We start from the raw sequence: 18,693 nt of genomic DNA, 5'->3' as shown, positions 1-18,693 counted from the left end.
CAGGACTAGGGTTTAATACGGCCTGTTTTGGTAAGTACTGACAATGGGACACTTGAGGATTGCTATTTGTGACAAAAAGGGCACTGAGCAATCATTGAGTATTGGGGCTGTTTTGTTTGCCTTCAGTGATGCAGTTGCTGATGCCTTTTTTAATGGAAGAGCCAGATTTATGCATTTATTACTATGAATCATTTGGCGATAATACCTTTCATTACAACCTAATACTATTACTTTTACTTCATATGCAGGTTATTAGTCTTTTTGCCCATTATTACTGAAAAAACAAAGTCAGTGTGTTAAAAACAAAATAATTTCATGTCATTTTTTTCAACTATTTGGTTTTAAAAAAGGGATAAATGACTAACCGCATCTGTGCTAGTGGGTTATTAAATCCCAGAGAAATGAGTTTACACATAAACAGCTGAAATTATATTCTGAAGAGGTCTATTAATAACCACTTGGGGCTCTGCAATACCAGAGAATAATGAACAAAGAATAAGCTGCATTCCTTGAACACCGGCAACCACTCTCCAGTATATCAAAATGCAGTCTGAACAATACAGTTCTGAACTGAAAGCAGAAAACATATGGAACGCGTGACTCTAAATGTAATTTAGGGATATATGGCAGAGTATTGCAAATGTATGGAATTGCATACTGTATAAAAAATACGTTATTACTGATGCATCTGTATACATGACCTGTATGTGGACACATATTCCCTGATAGTATGTGATTCATTTAAGGATAACAACTAAATCTGCACACATATACACATGTGCGCATGCACGCACACACGCACACACGCACACACACACACACACATGCGCATGCACGCACACACGCACACACACACACACACACACACACACACACACACACACACACACACTATCCATTCCAATTATCTTACAGGCTTTACGTGGTACATACATAGATGGAATGAAAAATTTCATAGCGGAAAGGATGTTTGGCGCTATGATGCAACTATATCTGCAGATTTCAAGGTGTGAAAGAGCTTTAATGCTACAGTGAGTCCGGACCACATTCTGCGAAACGTAACCATGGCAACATCACCCTCCACCGTCTGTGATGTCACGCCACAGCCTGCGTTCCCGCCGCTGCCGCGTGAAGCGCAATAATGGGAACTTAACTTTACGCGTGACGTGAACCTGAGGAAGGTACAAAATTCCACAAGATTAATTGCGATCGCATTATCCAGTGACAACCGAGGCTCCCCCCCCACACACACACACACACACACACACACACACACACACACACACATCCTACAGCTTGTCGTTTAGACAGGGACACGCCAAGAGGACCCAACGGGCCGTTCAGAATCTGTGTGCACTGCTCCATCAACAATTGAAACGTTTTAATGATACCCTGTCCTTCCTTTGAGATAAAGCTGACATACAATGACATTTAAAAGTTATCATTAATGTGAAAGAATGGCCTTCTGGGCATGTGGTCTGTTCATCGCCCTGGAAACAAAGCGCCTTCCTGCGAGAGGTGCCGGCAACGGCAGTTGTAAATATTACCGTGGTCGTTCGCAAACGTGTTATTGGACTGTAAAATGGAAAATGGCCTCCGTGCAACCCTATGGCTGAAAAAGGGAGGTGGGAACAGAGATGCCCAGTTGGAGCGTGAGATCGTCCGGGTATGGGGAGGGTGAGGACGTGTGCGGAGCTGCGTCTGTTTCTTGCATTAACACACCGTCAGCAGCTTTCAATCTGACACTTGGACATTACACACCCAACCCCCCCCCAAAAAGACTCAGTGCCAGATGGAAAATGCAGCTTAATAAAGCCATGGTAAAACTGGCTACATCGGTATAATTGAACATAAAACACCCAGATAAAATCGTAAATATAACACAGTGACAACCTGTGACATTCCTCCGCTCTGCGTGAGACCGAGGCGGGTCTGCTTGAAGAACAGCCTCCACCACAGGACAGTGCTCTTCCTCATTTGTTAAACCTAAATTAGGAAGGGTGTAGCACGTAGCAAATGGGCTCATCTTCCCATTACAGTGGCAAATTTTCCTCTTAATTAATTCTTTCCGGCTAATAGGAAAATGAAACTGCCAATGTACATTATAGACGATCAGCTTTATATAATGGGTAATAAATCTGCTTTCAAGGCCCTTCCAGGAAAGACAATGAGTCTTTCCAACTGTGCATTCAAAGCAAAACTGCACTCATCTTTATCATAGGCAGCCAATGCGGGTATTGATCAACTTCCCGGCATCCAAAGTCTAAACAGCTTGATGAGAAAACATTAAATGTGTGCTGAATAATTTCCATTTTAAAATGTGACATCTACAATAGCAAAGTGAAAATGAAGGCATAAAATTAGAAGTCCAAATGAATAAACATTAATGAGCCTAGCAGTTCACATCAACAATTACTTGAAATGTGAGAACAACAAAATGTATAACAATACACTGATTTCTGTGTGGTTCCTTTCTACATAAAGTACATCCTGGAAGCATTTCAAGTACTACAGCAAGGCAGATTTAATTGAACTATGAAGAAATCGAATACATCCAGATGGAGGCTTGCATACAGGCTATGGTGTGCCGAAATCAAATTAATGGAAAGTGGTTGATCAAATAAATAAGACATCCAATCAGACCGCAATACACTTTGCCCTTAACTGACTAATGTATTTAAGGAAGTGCAGCATGTTATTTTGCCTCTCCGACAAATGACTTTTTTCATTACATTTCAGCGACCGCCGAACTCATAAACACCTAATTCATCTTGTGAATGAACAAACAACAAAAAATTGCTTTCTTCAACTTGCTGCTCAAAGTTAAATTTAATATGTGTCACTGTGTTTGTCATTTACTCAGCCTCCAAAGCAAAGTATTCATCTTGATATCATATAACAGATTGTTGTCAACAGACAAATCCGCACCCACTTTAAACACGAGCAAAAAAAAAAAAAAAAACGCTGCAGCTGTCCAGTGGCAACTTAAGTGGAAACCACGGCAACTGCACTTAAACCATGTCCATTACGTTTGTGTCTGCCGGGGCCCTGGGGAGCAGGGAGAATGTCTGGAATTCTTTCTTTTTTTTCTTTCTTCATCAAATGCATAGGGAGGACAGGATCCCGGCATTGTTAGGTGAACTGTTTTCAGGCAGCTCAATGTCTCATGACTGCTCTGTCCACACTGACCATTTGACCTGCCATTGTTTCACAAAACTCAAAATACCACCTCTCAGACTGCATTCAACCCATGGAGTCAGTAGGGATCTGGCTAAGGGTAGGTTGTGCAGCCTGGGAGAAATCCATTTTAGCTTTCACACTGTCAAAAAGGAGTTTTGGCTTTCGGTGCACAATTATTTTGAAATATTTGACGGTCTTAAGAGTACGACACAATTTTTGATCTTTTGATATGATGTTTGGTTGAGAATAATGTTAAATTTGACTTGAAAATGTTAAAACAAATAGTTAAAGTCTTCAAGCAAATTTAATTTGGGAGGGTAGACAAATTGTGTGTTCATTTCTCAACTGCCTGTTTTGACACATATTTTAACATGCCACCCTCAAACTATCTTATTTGTTGAGAGTTAAATACAAGGAAGTGTCTTGAGAGGTAAACACAAAGCAACTAAACACAAGTAAGACCTGTGAATAAAGTGGTGTTAGTCTTTTGGCCAGTCCTCGGCCAAATGCATCTAAATGAGGAGAAACAGTTTATTCTTGCTTTTGTATTGTGAAGTTCTACATGACAGAAAGCTAGTAATCAGCTAATTATTTGACTTCTAGCAGGGTACTAATGAGAGCATCATAACTTCTTGGCCACATTAGCATGACAGACCAAGACTGAGAGTTTCACAGTGTGCTGTTGTTTTGCAGTAGCAAACAGCACGACACAGAAATAAACATAACGGCACTCAAATGTGAATACACACACACACACACACACACACACACACACACACACACACACACACACACACACACACACGCACACGCACACGCACACACATGCACACACGCATGCGCACGCGATTGAGCAAACGAGGGGGATTTGGCAGTGTCTGACCCAAGCAGGGATTTGGTCAGGCGACGTCGCTTTGACATGGTTTGGAAACGCTCTGTCTTTCTCTCCTGTGACTCCCGTGCCACTGAATTCCTTTGGGGGTGTTCTCACCCAAGACGAACATCCAAGCCTGGCTGCCTCATGCCACGCTCTTTACACTGGTGTGACTCAACCCAACACCCGGCGCAAGGCAGGGTTCAGATAAGGCGAGGCTCAAAACGGCTTTGTCTCCCTCTCTTCTCTGAGGCAGCATCCCACGGAGTGCCGCAGCAGATGCTGAAAAAGACAGGTTGACAATGGAGCAAACTCCACACTGAGAGCAAAGACTAGACCTGACCTCAGACAATCACACGTGAGTCGTATTGAAGCAAACGGCTTTGAGAACATAATGCCCTGTCACACGAACAACTCCTGAAGCGCACTGCATGAGTTAATCTATCAACTCACATATCACAGGGCTTCTCTTTAACAATGACCATAACAGTCTGAGCCATTGCTTCGTGTGATGCTTGTTTTTATTGTTTGTTGGTGGGCGGCTTTGTTTAACAAATTTCAGTCATCATCACATGATTATGTGGTCGTATTTTAAAAGAGACTCTCCGATAACAACTACATGATTCATCATATAATGTTACAGTCCACTACTTTGATACGGACGTGCTGTGCAGCCGTTCTAATGAATGCCCAATGATCTCGTTGGCACCAGTGAGATGTGTTTTAAGGCCTTGAGCAATCAAACCTAACAAGGCGATGCAGAAACGCAAGTCACTGTAGGGGCCGCATTCCAAATTTAGATACTGCTCATTTGTTTGTCAATGGTTGTAAACCCATAAACCCCCTGTTAGAATAATTCCCTCCACTTTGGACTCAGTGTGTAGGCACTGAGAATAAATACCTGCCTGCATCCAGTGCCATGTGTGCTGTCTTAACCAATATGTATTACCGCTGGGCATGCAGCTCAAAGGACAAACAGACAAACCCAAAAACCATAAGGAAGCATTCAAACCTCGGCTAAGAATGACATCTTCCCCTTCAAAACAAAAGGGAAGACGTATGACAGAAACTTCCTTTCCAGCGTCGTAATTTTTATCGTGTAATTTACGGTGGAAGAAAGAGGCACCAGAGAGATTTGTTTATTTTGGGAAACCAAAGTTCTTTTGTGACTCACCATCTCTCAGGCTTTGTGAATTATTATATCATTCATTATTCGTATGATCGGGGGAATTCTTATGCTAACATACACTGAACATCTGTTTTCTATGCAGTGTTATTTTTTTACACAACACAAATCACTACATGCTATATGAGAGACAGGAAACCCTACTAGAGACGCTGGTTTTTGATCCATCTGACCTCTTAATTGAGTAATTGGATCAGTTATTACCCTCTCTGAAAGTAGATGACCATCCAGCTCATCATTGTTCTACTATTTAGAGAGGAAAATCTGCATGATTTTGATTCCCCAGGAACAATTACCTAGTCTTTTCTGCACCATTACACTCTAACCTATTCCGTGAACAATATGGAAAATATGCCCCCATATTACGAACTATGCAACTGAATCAGAACTTTAGTCCCTGGCTATCATTTGGAGCTGATATTTCACATTTTCTTGATTTTTTTTTTTTAATTATTGTCCAAATCCTTGCTTTTCTTACACTGTGTTGACCTAATCTTGAATATTTTTTCCCTCACTAACATGTAGAAAACAAAGACTAAAAAAGCTATGTATTATTAATATCAGCTGTCTTAAAGCAGTAATATTTCACAGCATAATAAAATACACATGAACATTATTCAAATGTGTTAAGTAAAATATGAATTTATGAATATAGAAAAAGCCCCTAAACAAAATGTATTCTCAGTATACTTCTGGTCTCAATTCAAATCAGTAATCAAATTATACCAGATAACAACTACATAGGTTAAGCACAAGCTTTGATATCAAATACAATCCGTGTATAAGTCATGTCTGCATTGTCATAAGTGACAATGCAGACAGCTATCAATGTACAGCTATCATGGTAAACTAACCTGTGCTCTACTTTAAACTGATTAACATCTACCTACAATTCCATTATTTAAAGGTTGATGGTGGATTTCCCAGTGACACAGTTTGCCAGGCGCTCCTTTGAGTGCAGGCAGGGCCCTATGGCCCAAGGTCAAACCAGCCGTGCTTTTTCCGACAATCCTCATGGTGCCACAGCACCAGATCATAGCCTTGTTCCTCTAGGGATAGGAGTGGGTAGTTTGCCCAGAGAGTGCTCGTCTCAAGGTTCTCAGGCACCCTGAGATTCATCATGTGCCTGTGAGTTGCTCAGGTGACATGAGTGTAGCAGAGCCTCTCCTCCAAAGAAACCCTACACCACCGCATTGAGGTAAGCGAATTGGGTGAAAATCAGGTGCTGGCTGCATACAGGTTTATCGGAGGACTACACAAGTCCAGAGGCTGCCGTGGTGAGACGAGCCTAGTATATAAATTTGGCGATTTCAAAATAGTGCTGCATAAAAGGGCAAAAAGCACTTCAAAAAGTACAAAGGTGATGCTTAGTAATGCTTTGTTGAATAAGTCAGGCACTTTTGGAATGCATTAGACAATCCTGTCTGAGATCCATGGTATTACCTCAGCCTCAGACTAAATCTGGCTTTGCAGTTGTACACCTCTCTGCTTTTGCACTTGTGCTCTTTCAACAAGGGACAATATGGGGTTGAAATTTTATGGGGAAAAAAAAAGAGTTTGGAAAATTGGATTGCGTGTGGTGCCAGAAATGGCATGAAAAAAAAAAAAAAAACTTTTCCTTTTCAATCTGCCAAATTACCAAGGGTTGAAGCGTGACAAATTTCATGCTGATGGAAATGTTCACTTCGTTAGAAGTGTGATTCTGCGCAGGGACGGGTTGGCAGGCGCGCCGGACTTGGCGAAAGGCCAGCCGCTCCCCAAAAAGTGACGCGCGCGTCATCCGAGCACGTCTCGCCGTCATACATTAGCGACTGCATTCGAAGCTGTTATTGGGTAAAACAGAGGCTGTGTGATAGAACAGCGCCGGTGCCTGATGAGGTGTTTACAGGCACAGATCTGAGCGCATCATCGGCCCTGTGTGATGTCGCTCTTACCGGTAGGGCTGCAGACGGAAAAACATGTGAGTCTCGGAAACGAACCGAGCCAATGAAAAGTCTAAGCCTGCGTATCTAGAGCAGCCGTTGGCCTCTAATGCCCCCCGATCACCAGCACTCCCAGCATTTCCTGAGAGGTGCAACCCCCCCATACTGCCCCTTTGAAAGAGGATCCCCTTCAATCAGAGCCACTGAACTGGGGCCAGTGTTTCAGGGAGCCCTGGGAATGCACACCTGCATTCTTCAACTGTTGACACAGTCGGCCTTTTGTAGGTCTCTCGCTCCGCACCCCTAGAAAACCCCAGTCGACTGCAGGCCCTGCCACCCCACTCTACAGCATGGAATCCAGCACATTCCCAGCTTGTCTAAATTACATTTGAGGTCATATGTATGAGGAGGAGTGAAATGAGGAAATGCATTACAGATTATATGCATCAATACCAATACAAATATGACTCAGCATGTGTAAAATGTAATATTTAAATATTTCAAAAAATGAATTTGATCTGAAAAATGAATTTCCACATCCAGGTTTGGATGTGCTTCTCTTGGTTTAGGCACTATCAAGCTTTGATAGAGATGGAGAGAGGCATGATAAGCTTGATCAGTTTGGCTCTGGCAATATCTCCAGAGAGACCCACCACGGGGAGCGAGACGAAAGCTCCTTTTTTGGCAAAGGTTTATTTTCTTTTTTTTTTTTCCCAAAGCACAATTAATAAAGAGTTGGAGCATGCGGAACTGTTTCTCAAAGGAAGCCGACATTCTTACAATAGAGGCTTTCTTTTGTCAATGCTTGTATTGAATTCCCTCTGTACTGTGCCACACTGGAGCCCCATCTCAAGTGGCCCCCGTCCCCTTCTTATCCCAGAGGTCTGAAAGGCTAATCTGTCTATCCTGCCCATTTGATCCAGCCCTGGTCTAGACGCCTACATTACTATTCTCTTTATTGATTTGCGGGCTTCCTTTTTTCCCTCCTAAACTCCATGTTACGCATTGTGGAAGGCGGAATTTCAAGGCCACTTTAAATATCGTAAAGAATTTATTCGGGGAACATCTGTAATGATTTCTTCCCTTTTTCATATTATTAAAACGCCATGTAGTGAGCTCCTCACAAGCCCAATGTCAAGTTAAGATGCTGTAATTAATGGAGTAAAAAAAAGGGGGGGCTGGATCAACGGCTAAATAATTAACGAGCCTTTATGCTTTCAGCGTTCTTTTATTGCAGGAGAAAACACAGCCTCCTCTGAACTTGTTGACGTGACTCCATTACTGTTCTGTACTGTTCCCCAGAAGCCTCTCCTGGGCCTCCACTTCACTAAAGATCCGGGCTGATTAACGCCGATTCAGATCCTAACTGGGTCTCCGTCGCCCCATTTTAAATCCTGATTTCAGCTCTTCAAAGCGGCAGACTGAAACTCCACGGGGATCTGTGGTCAGCTGGTACACAAAGCTTTCTTCTGTTTGATTTTGTTTGGGGACACATACATAAAGCTCTAAGAAGAGTGTGTGTGTGTGTGTGTGTGTGTGTGTGTGTGTGTGTGTGTGTGTGTGTGTGTGTGTTTGTGTGTGAATGTGAGTGTGTGTCTAAATATTGAAGTGAATGTGATGTCATGCATGATTCAATTAAACAACAGGCTGTTCTTAGAAAATAAATATAACAAACCCCGGGAATGTGTTAGGTTGTACATACCAAGCATTCAGATGGCCCTCCTTGAACTACTCATGACATGTTCTGGGGAATGTTTTGGTTGAAATCTGCCCAAATTTTAACTGCAAAACTGCAAAATAATATTTTTTACATTAACTGCCCATAATGTTATAAGTGCCCTTAAAGTTAGTCAACAGGGTTACTGTGTTACTCAGAATGTAACCTTGAAATGGACCACAACCAGGCATTCTGTAAATAAACAGAACATGTGCCATGCACTGATCTATGAAAGGAAAATACAATCCGACTGGCTCAGCATAAGGAATTATTTCAATGACATGCAATGAAGTGGCTTTGCATTTCAACAGCATAATGATGCGAAACATTCTGGTCTGCTGCATATGAGGTATTTGCATAAAAAGACCTTCTTTGGGTTACACTCATGCATACAATTAGGGGTCATATTGGGCTTGAATTCAATTGAATCGCAGACTGAAAGTATGTACAATATGCGCATGCAGCGAGCACTTTTTATTTCATTTAATACGTTTTTGAACTTATTTGTAAAGTCTTGTACTGTAACTAAGGAAGTCTGAGAAAACAAGTAGGTTGCAAATAGATTTTACATTAACATCGTTTACTTTGGATTCCTGAAACACAACCATCTTGGTGCCCTAGCTCTCAGCAAAATGCTGACTGGCTCGTCTTCTTTTTGTTCACAGAAAACATCAATAGCCACCCACCCTTTCCTCTTTGTAGTGTATAAGAGTCATTTTGCAATATTTATGATGTTTCTCAGCAGCCGGCCACACTATGCATTGTGCCACCCGATGTAAACTAACATCTAGATGCTCTTGACCTCTTGTCAATATCCATCCTCATTAAACACCACTCTGCTTCAATAAGCAACTTTAAATTGCGTCTTTCAACACCTCAAACGATGCAATTTAGGCCCCGGCTCTAATTCATCCATTTATAAGATATACACGCCCTTCAGGACACCGATAAAACTGCCGAGTGTTTAACCTGTTTCCAAAAGCCTGCCCACTTAATGTTGCTGTCATTTGTTTCAATGGCTTTGACAGCACTTTGGCAATATAAGACAAGGAGGATGGCCGTGGCCAGCTTCTCAGGCCACTTTCAGCCGCCCTGCGGGTTGAAAGACATTATTGATTTTTCAATCTGGGGGGGGGAGAAAGGAACAAAAAAAAAGCCGTCCCACAATTTCTGGCAAACTCTGCAGCCAGCTGTATTTGGCAAATTGCAGCGCTTCATATTAAAAAAAAATCCTAGAACACTGAAACAATGAATATGTGGCATAATGACTTAAATTAACCTATAAACTATGAATTATACAATTAACATTCAGCATACTTGCAATAACTCCTTATATAGCGAATATAGCTGTGGCAAAAAATTGAAGAATCCCAATTAAAAGGGAGAAAAAATGGGCAGACGTGTTCTGGAAAGTGAAACGCTGACAACTGAGACAGACATGTTGTCAGGGTTCCTTCAGGCAATTATGAAAGGGAAAAAAAAACAGCTCATTTTACCATCGTTTGGAGAACAATTCAGCGTAGAAACGGGCAGTGTTTCCATAGCAGTAAAGCGGAATCGTTTCAGTTTATCTTTGTCAGACATCTGATCACTGCTGATGGCTCTTCCCAGAGACAGCTTGCAGTCTTCTGCTCTGCTTGGAACACTTTATCAAAACATTAGTCTGCCACTGAATGTTGATTAGCATCCGCCCATGAAAAAAAAGTTTGGATCCATAAGATCAGAGCTAAAACTTTCTCTACAGCTTGTCGAAACATACGGAAGTGTAAGATCACAAGTTGCCCTACCCATCTGCAACTATATGAAAGAAAACACATGCTTCAGATATTTGATTTTATAAAACAACTATGCCCATTCCTCTGAAAAAAAAAACATCACTGGTTCATCTCACCTGAAATTAACATTAACATATCAGGAGGATCATATTATCTATTTACTAATGTTTACTGCAGCATAATCAGAATTAATATATAAAGCCCATGGGACAGTGTTTGGTTGGACAAAAGCATTGTGTAGGTACACTTAATTTACAAGATTGATTTACGACTGCTTCACACATCAAACCAAACCCCCCCCCCCTCAAATTAACCCTCACAGCTTTATATGTAAGAAAAAAAAATCATACCCCAGTATTATTCATCCCATAGAATACTGACATGATCCTGTAGCCCGTACAGCAGTGCGCACTGCACTGAGCGAGTGCTCCATCTTCCTAATCTGCTATAATACATCAAATAAACAGATGAAAATGTCACAACAAGAAGTATACTGCGAGCGGAGGCATAATCCTTTATATAAGTGGTTTAACTAAAACTGCCCTCTGGATTGCCACTCCAGCTGAATGAGGCTGCCAGCCATACGGAACAGGTTATGTGGCAAATGTCACGGGATTTAGCCCGCTGTGCCCCGCTGAGCCGCGCGGCGATCCTCATTCCTTTCGGTGGGAGGAGGGATCCTGCTTCAGCTCACGAGCTAGTTCGAGCAACTTTTCAGGCTCACTGCTCACGTCCATTACTGCTAGCTAAAAAAGAAATAAAAAAAAAACCTCTACCGTTCAATATTTCATTTTTTCTTAGGTGGGCTTTCTTACAACTGAGTCTTGATAGTAATGACAAGCTTGATGTCAGACACAAAAAATAAACCTAATACAGCTGGCGAAGGTTATAGCCGCTCAAAATACATAACCTATGGTGGATTGGCAGTGCTTTTAAAAAAAGATGGTGACTTGTGTTAGAGGCCACCTCTTGATCCAGTAAGTAAACATTGCAGTTTAGTAGTGCTGTGCTAGGCTCTGTGCGCTCACCTCTTAGACCCCCTGCACACTATGGATCATTTGTTTTTTGTTTTTTTGTTTTTTTTTTCTTCAATTCACTCTAATCCCAGTAAACTGGCCTTAATACTCTGCAGAAACTGGTGATGTCAATGTCACTGCCGCCCCCACCTCCTTATAATATTGTACTGACTAATTTATCAAGAGTTGTTCTGTAAGAGCACCTAGGGATATTATCTGGGGAAAATATTGAGTATGTGAATAAAATTTCACATGCGTCTCAGATCTAATCTGGTCTTGAAATTGATGTGATTGACGTTTTCTAGGGAAAATCAACATCTATTAAACAACGAAAAAGCGGTTAGTTGGGTATACCAAGGACATACTACATAAATGACCCTTAAAGCCTAAAAGGCTGATATTCAAATGACTGGGGCATCCAACCAAAAACTGTCTTTGGGTTTTATTTCCTCATAGCAAAGTCCCAGGAGCCCTTTAGATCATCTTTCCCTTTTGCGAGAAAAAAATGAGACACAAAATGAAAGGCATGTATCGACAGCATGGTAGTTATTAATGAAATTCGATGAACTGTTTTCTTTGCGACAAAATCAATGCTAACTTTAGGCCTGACAGAACAGCCAGTATTCAATTAATGATTTCCTGGTAAAAATTGCACCCTGAAAATGTGCTACCACTTGGTTCATTGAAAATGGATACAGATCAAGACTGCTTACAAGGGTTTTACTTCTAAGCCGGTGAATTTCTAGGTTTATTGCAGTGTTAGGCCTTTCAGATTACACAAACTGGACTGATTTTTCCTCAGACTGACAGTGTCCCTGACACGCCCTACAGTATTCTACACTCAGGACTTTCTTGTACTTATAACATGCACTTAAAGCACGGTATAAACATTTTTTTTTCACTTGTAAAAAAACAATTAGATAAGCACCCCAGTTGGAGTGAAGTGAAACATGCAACCCACTTATTAGAGTTAGTTTGTTTTGGTCTTGTTTCAATTAACTTTGAGGCTACTTCGGAATTCATGAATTATTTATGATTGGCTTCTTATCTGGCCTTAAAAACTTGACTAAACTGTTGATGTTTAAAATATGAATGAATGAATGAATGAATGGATGGATGGATGGATGGATGAATAAATGGATGGATGAATTCATTATTTATGTGTCTTGTCGTAACGATACCTCCCTCCCTTGGATCTACAAGACACAACAGAACATATGTGTATAGTATATAGAGTACATAGAGTACAATATACTGAGATCTCAAAGACTGAGAGAAAACAAATGCTTCCACAGGGGAAAAAAATATTATCCAACAACATAAATAATAAAGAACATAATATACAGTACTAAACATGTAAATGAATGAGTAATGATTTAACACAATATTCAGTGCCATACTACAAATGAAGAACAAGAGTAAAATTACATTAGCATGTTGTAAAGTGCAGGGTACATAAATCATCCATCATTAATGTAATGAGTTTCTCCTCCAGTTTTAAGTTCAAAAGCCTCCAAAAGTTCAAAAGCCTTCTCCTCCATAACCGCTGAAATGCAGTTTGCTGGGCTGTTCTTGTGACATTTTCTTGAGGAAAATTTTTCATTGTGCAGGTCATCATACACATAGATAGCATGCCAGGCGGGATGTGAAAAGGGAAGGGCTTATGCAAACAGATATGAATGGTCTAAAATAGTTACGTAAGGAAATGTATTCAAACTGACTTGAACTGACTGTGTTAGTTTGCAAGGAGTTAACAAGGACCAAATGCACATGCACTCATACCCAACATTCAGTAAGGTACAGGATCAATTGAAAAAGAACTTAAATTTAGCACCTTCACGGGGAAATACAACGAAAAGTGGCAGTGTTTTCCCATTGTGCCACTGGAAAGGCTTGCGTAACTCCAAGCAAATGCAAAGATTGCCTTAGTACTCAAAGGTCCAAAGCACACTCAAATTAACCCTAATTCACATGGGGAGGCAACACAGAGTAAGCCATTTGTCTTTTTACATAAGACAGAACCATGTTACCCAGGCATTCAGAGACTTAGGGACCCCCCCCCCCCCCCCCCCCCCCACGCAGCATTTCAAGTGTGATGTATTCTCTGCCTCAGGGGCACAACAGGGAATGATTCTGTCTTGAGCCAATAGTAGTGAAAAGGGGGAGGGGCTAGGAGGAGGGGAGGGGTCACTCACAAACCCTCCTAATAACAACTGACTCAAGGAATGAGTTTCTTGAGTTGAAGTTGCTTTACTTTGTGATAGCATGTATATTTGTATACGTATTATGTCTGAGACAACACAAAGAAAAGAAATGAACATATGGTGTACATGTTGCTAAGCTTAAATTTTAATAGATGGTAAACTGTAATAATAAAGATTTTCCTGATGTATGAAAACTAGATGGATTTGGAAATCATATATCTGCATTTGGAAATTGTACTGCAGGAATTTAGGGATATTACAATATATAGCATACTGAAGTCACCAGTAGCACATACAAAGTTATAACATTCCATTTTGGCAATGTTTTTACATGTTTTTACATGAGAGAAACCAATATCAGCGCCTATTTTAATTTCATTAATGCAGTGAATTCACCAAGGTAGCACTTTCATTGAACTTTAATCTTTGACCTGCAACCACACACAAATTAAATCACATTTACTACAATGGTGATGATATCAAAAAGCACACACAAAAAAATTCTTGCTTCAAGCGATTGACTTCTTTACTTTAGTAAAATTAGCATAGTCTTTATTATTCTTCTTTATGGTTTTCCCTCCACACTCTGCCCTGTCATGCCCTATCACAGAGTAAGACACACTAGGTCTGTGGGATAGAGAATAGTTTGTTTTTATTGTCACTGCCAAAGTCAGTCTGTGGTAGAGACATACATTTCAATAATTTGATATTGGGCTATGCTATTTCTCCGGAGATAAAATATTCAAATAACTGAACCCTGCTTACTGTTGTGCCTCAAGCACTACAAGAAACTATGGTACTGACTGTATAATTTTACAACAAAGAGACTGTTCTTTTATAATTAAATGAATAATACCAATATCTAGTTTTATGCAGGGTTCTTAAGCTCTCCTTAATGAATGTTCATGAGAAAGAATACAACTCTATATATTAATTCATTGCATTGTAAAATAACAAGCATTCCAATATAGATCCAAGTGCTCGATTAGTCATCCTTTGGTCAAATATTCCAATAATCAAATATCTGATCTCTTCTCTAATCTGAACACCCGATCTTAATGGAACTTGCTGAGAATATTCCCTGTGGATCTAACTAATAACTGGTGGGACATCCCAGAGTAATAGGAGCTCAGCCAGTCTCCAGCAGAGGAGAACTTGACCCCAACAGTTAGTGCTTCACCAAGTGTGTCCATTTCCTATTCTGTCAGTGACCACAGGCTTGAGTGATGCATCCCGCGAACAGTCTGGCGTCAGTCACCTTTTCCCACATTTGACATGCTTGATTCATTTCCTTGTGCGGGTGCGCTCGCTTGAGCTACAGAGTAATTAAAGCCTTTGCTTAATTAATTGAGTGTACAATATAAATAATTTTGGATGTGCAGGGCCTCTGCAGGCTTTCTTAACCACAGCTGCTGCTGGTAATACCAAACATAATTTGCACCCCTCGGAATACGAACAAGTCAATTCCACACATCTACATACAATATAGAAATGTGTATTTGCGACCGCACAATGTTGTAGAATGGGCACAGCTCTGTTATCTGTAGGTTGTGGGCTCTCATCCCATGTGGCACTCTGCTTCTGTAAACTTTAGCCACAGCAATGAACCTCAACTGATCTAGTAAAAACACAGCTGTATAAATACACTACGGAATGCTTAAGGCATACAATTGGGGCCATTGTAAGTCACCTTGGAGGTGAAATAGCCTGAATAATTGTGGCTGCAGGTACAAAGGACCAGAGTTTAATCTTGCGGTAACCACAATTTCGTGATAATAACAATAATTTGGGAATTTTTATTTAATAGCCATCATGTGCACAGTTTTAGTAGTCTCACATTAGAGCCAAATCCACTTTTTAGATTTCAAATGTGGAATAAAATATTTGATATAATTGGTTGTATTTTACGTTATTTTTTTGCATTTATGTACAAATTGAATGTGAGGGCTGTAGCTGGAATGGACAGCCTTCCAACCTCATTTACAATATTAGCAAAAATGATGTCCTGTTATGGAGGTTATTTCCCCGGGTAAATGTCCTTCAGTAACAAACAGCTGCTTTCTGCTAACTCCATCCTTGAAAAGCTGGCAGATCTACACAGGCATCTGTCGTCAATGTGGAAAATACAAGTCACTGAGGCGAATGTTTATTTCTCTGACTAAAGCAATGTGCTCATTGTTCTATTGGTGCATGTGCCAGCTTGCTGCATGTATGGGAACATGTACATTTACAGTAAGTGACATGCAACTTTCATCTTGTAGAGGCACCAGTTGCATTTTGGCATGTGAAATAATCCATTTATCCTTAGTCTTCATTGTTAAAAAATCCGCACTAAGTCATACAAAGGAAACATAGGCTCAGGCCGTTTTCTCAGGTGCTTTAGAGAAAGCATTACATCAAAGAACTGAACACTTGTACAGTATGTGCTCTCAAAACATGTTGTTCTCTCAGTGCAAACAGAACAATCTTTTGATCCAAACTGGATCCTCTTCATCAGAAGAAATTTGCAGCACAAAATACATGCGTATTAGCAGGCTTGATAGATGCGAAACCAGTGAATAATGTAATTACTGACAAAAGACATTACAGTGGCTCAACTGAGACAGCACAAATATTTAAAGTTTGATAATATTTTAGATCTGGGTAACAGATAATACACTTACACACATCTCAACAAGAATACATAATCATTATAAGGGGGTTGTTGAATTATCAATGACATTTGCTTGTGTAAAAAATTTATTATGTTACATTATGTTTATTTTGTTATGAGCTATGTTCTAGTCATGAAATTGGATCAGTTGTTTAAAAAAAAATCTTCATCTGAAATAGAGAAAATGAGGACTTGAAGTATTCAACATAGCTTTTTGACCCCTGACCCATTATGATGTTATTTATTATTTAAAGCAGATGTCTTAATTCAGAGTGACTTGCATAGCCTCCATTTAAACAGTAGAATATTGCCAGAAGGTGTTCAGGTTCCTTACTCAAGGATAGCCAAGGATAGCCAAGCCCCACTTCGGAATCAAACCGAGAAGCTTTGGGTTGCCAGTCCTGCTGAAATACCACTAGACCATACTGGTTTTCATTGACATTTCCCAGCTGCTCTAAAGGTTATAGTGGAGCTGGCTGGCTCACGCCCCTCAAAAGCAACACCCCACTGTGGCACAAATCACTTATACAAATTGTATTCTCTTTTTTTTCCAGGGGAGTAAAAATGAAAAACTTGGTCACCCGCCGCATTCTCTGAGCTCTCCGTCGAAACAGCTCTGCGACGGAACATCTGACTCGCGGCCGTGAACTGGAAACAGCCGCGGAACCCTGGGGAGGGGCGGAGAGGCGCAGGTGGGCCCTCGGAGACGCCAGCTTGAATGGTCAATTACCTGCTTCCCCTCCGTGCCGAACGCTCGGCAGCGGAACCCGGGTGGCATGGAGCGTTCTGCCGACCGCCGCAGGCGAACAACAGATCTCACGAGCCTCTGACTGAATCAGTTTAGATTTTGATATATATGTCACACTCCTGTGATGAAAAGTGCCTGCTTCGAGTGCTCTCTCGCAGCACGGAAATGACTACATGCTGCTACCCATGATTGTAATACTGTAGCTTTGGAGTTGCCTGAAGCCCCTCTTATTATATAGATATGAATACTTTTCCCTTATATTTCGTGTCTGTGTGTGTGTAATACAGATATACAGTACATCATGTTCTATTTTCTGTTAAATAATGAATACCAAAACAACATAGGGCCTTCCAAAGTCTTTAGAGCAGCTACTATTTTAAACTACTGTTTTATTTCTGTTGCACTTATGTTTGAAATGCATTTGTGTTAATTTATGTTTTTTTATTGAAACATTCTTTCAGACCTATGGAATCCCAAGAAGTCATCCATTTGTCTGTCTCTCTCGTTCTTGCCCTCTCTTTCTCTCTCTCTCTCTCTCTCTCTCTCTCTCTCTCTCTCTCTTTCTCTCTCTCTCTTCCTCCCTACATACAACTGTTTGATACAGCAAGACATATGTAGAGATATTGATGTTTGCATATCGACGGAAATGCACCACGCCGCCCCAGCCAGGCGCCATGCAGAGTAATAAGAGCATATTCATTCTTCCACAAAGGAAGGGACTGACGCAAGACGTTAATAGGATTATCTCCAACCAGGAGAGCGTCCCCCACCGCATGTTTCAAAGGCCAAGCTGGGAAGAGTTGCACTGACTGGAGAAACGCCTGCAGTGTTTGTGCAACATACAGCCCTGCGTGTTAACATGTGTGTGTGCCTGCATGGCGGAAACATAAATATGTAATGACAGTGCTAGCAACAGAGCTGTTGACACTCTCACACTGCTTAATTTCGTTTAATTAGTCCTTTTAAATTGACTTATTCTTTCCTTCCATGTAAGGTTTCGTTCAGGGGGCATCTCAGGTAATGGCAAGTTAACAATATAATGTTACCACATTTTCACCATATTCCAACCTTCTCTACCAGAGCTGGAAAATGCAGCAAAATAAACCAAATGTCGCAAATGTAAAGGAGTCTGCTGTGCAGCTTTCAAACTTCTGGAATATTCTTTCAAACCATGAAGAACTTCTGCGCACCTGCTATGCACATACACCTTGTAAAAAAATTACAAATACAGTGTAGAAAATATTTAATTTCACACCCCTACTATGCCATTGACATAAATTATAAACGTAAACCAGGATACAACCCTAAACTTTACCCTGGATCCAAGCCATTACACTTTGTATTTACACCAATGATGCAGTGCTGTTCTACTGCATAACATTACACTGTGCTTGCTTGCAGTAATGCTGTACTTACTT

At 40.7% G+C, this 18,693-nt stretch overlaps 1 protein-coding gene across 5 annotated transcripts in view; it reads right to left on the bottom strand.

Annotated features, from left to right (window-relative positions):
- The window catches only part of adgrl3.1 (adhesion G protein-coupled receptor L3.1), a 208,470-nt gene that overhangs the window by 129,007 nt on the left and 60,770 nt on the right, over positions 1 to 18,693 (bottom strand). The window lies entirely within an intron of this gene.

This window comes from Megalops cyprinoides, chromosome 22 (assembly GCF_013368585.1).
Source record: "Megalops cyprinoides isolate fMegCyp1 chromosome 22, fMegCyp1.pri, whole genome shotgun sequence".
Classification (NCBI taxonomy): domain Eukaryota; kingdom Metazoa; phylum Chordata; class Actinopteri; order Elopiformes; family Megalopidae; genus Megalops; species Megalops cyprinoides.
The sequence above is the reverse complement of the archived record's forward strand: the minus strand, read 5'-3'. Positions and strand labels throughout refer to the sequence as shown.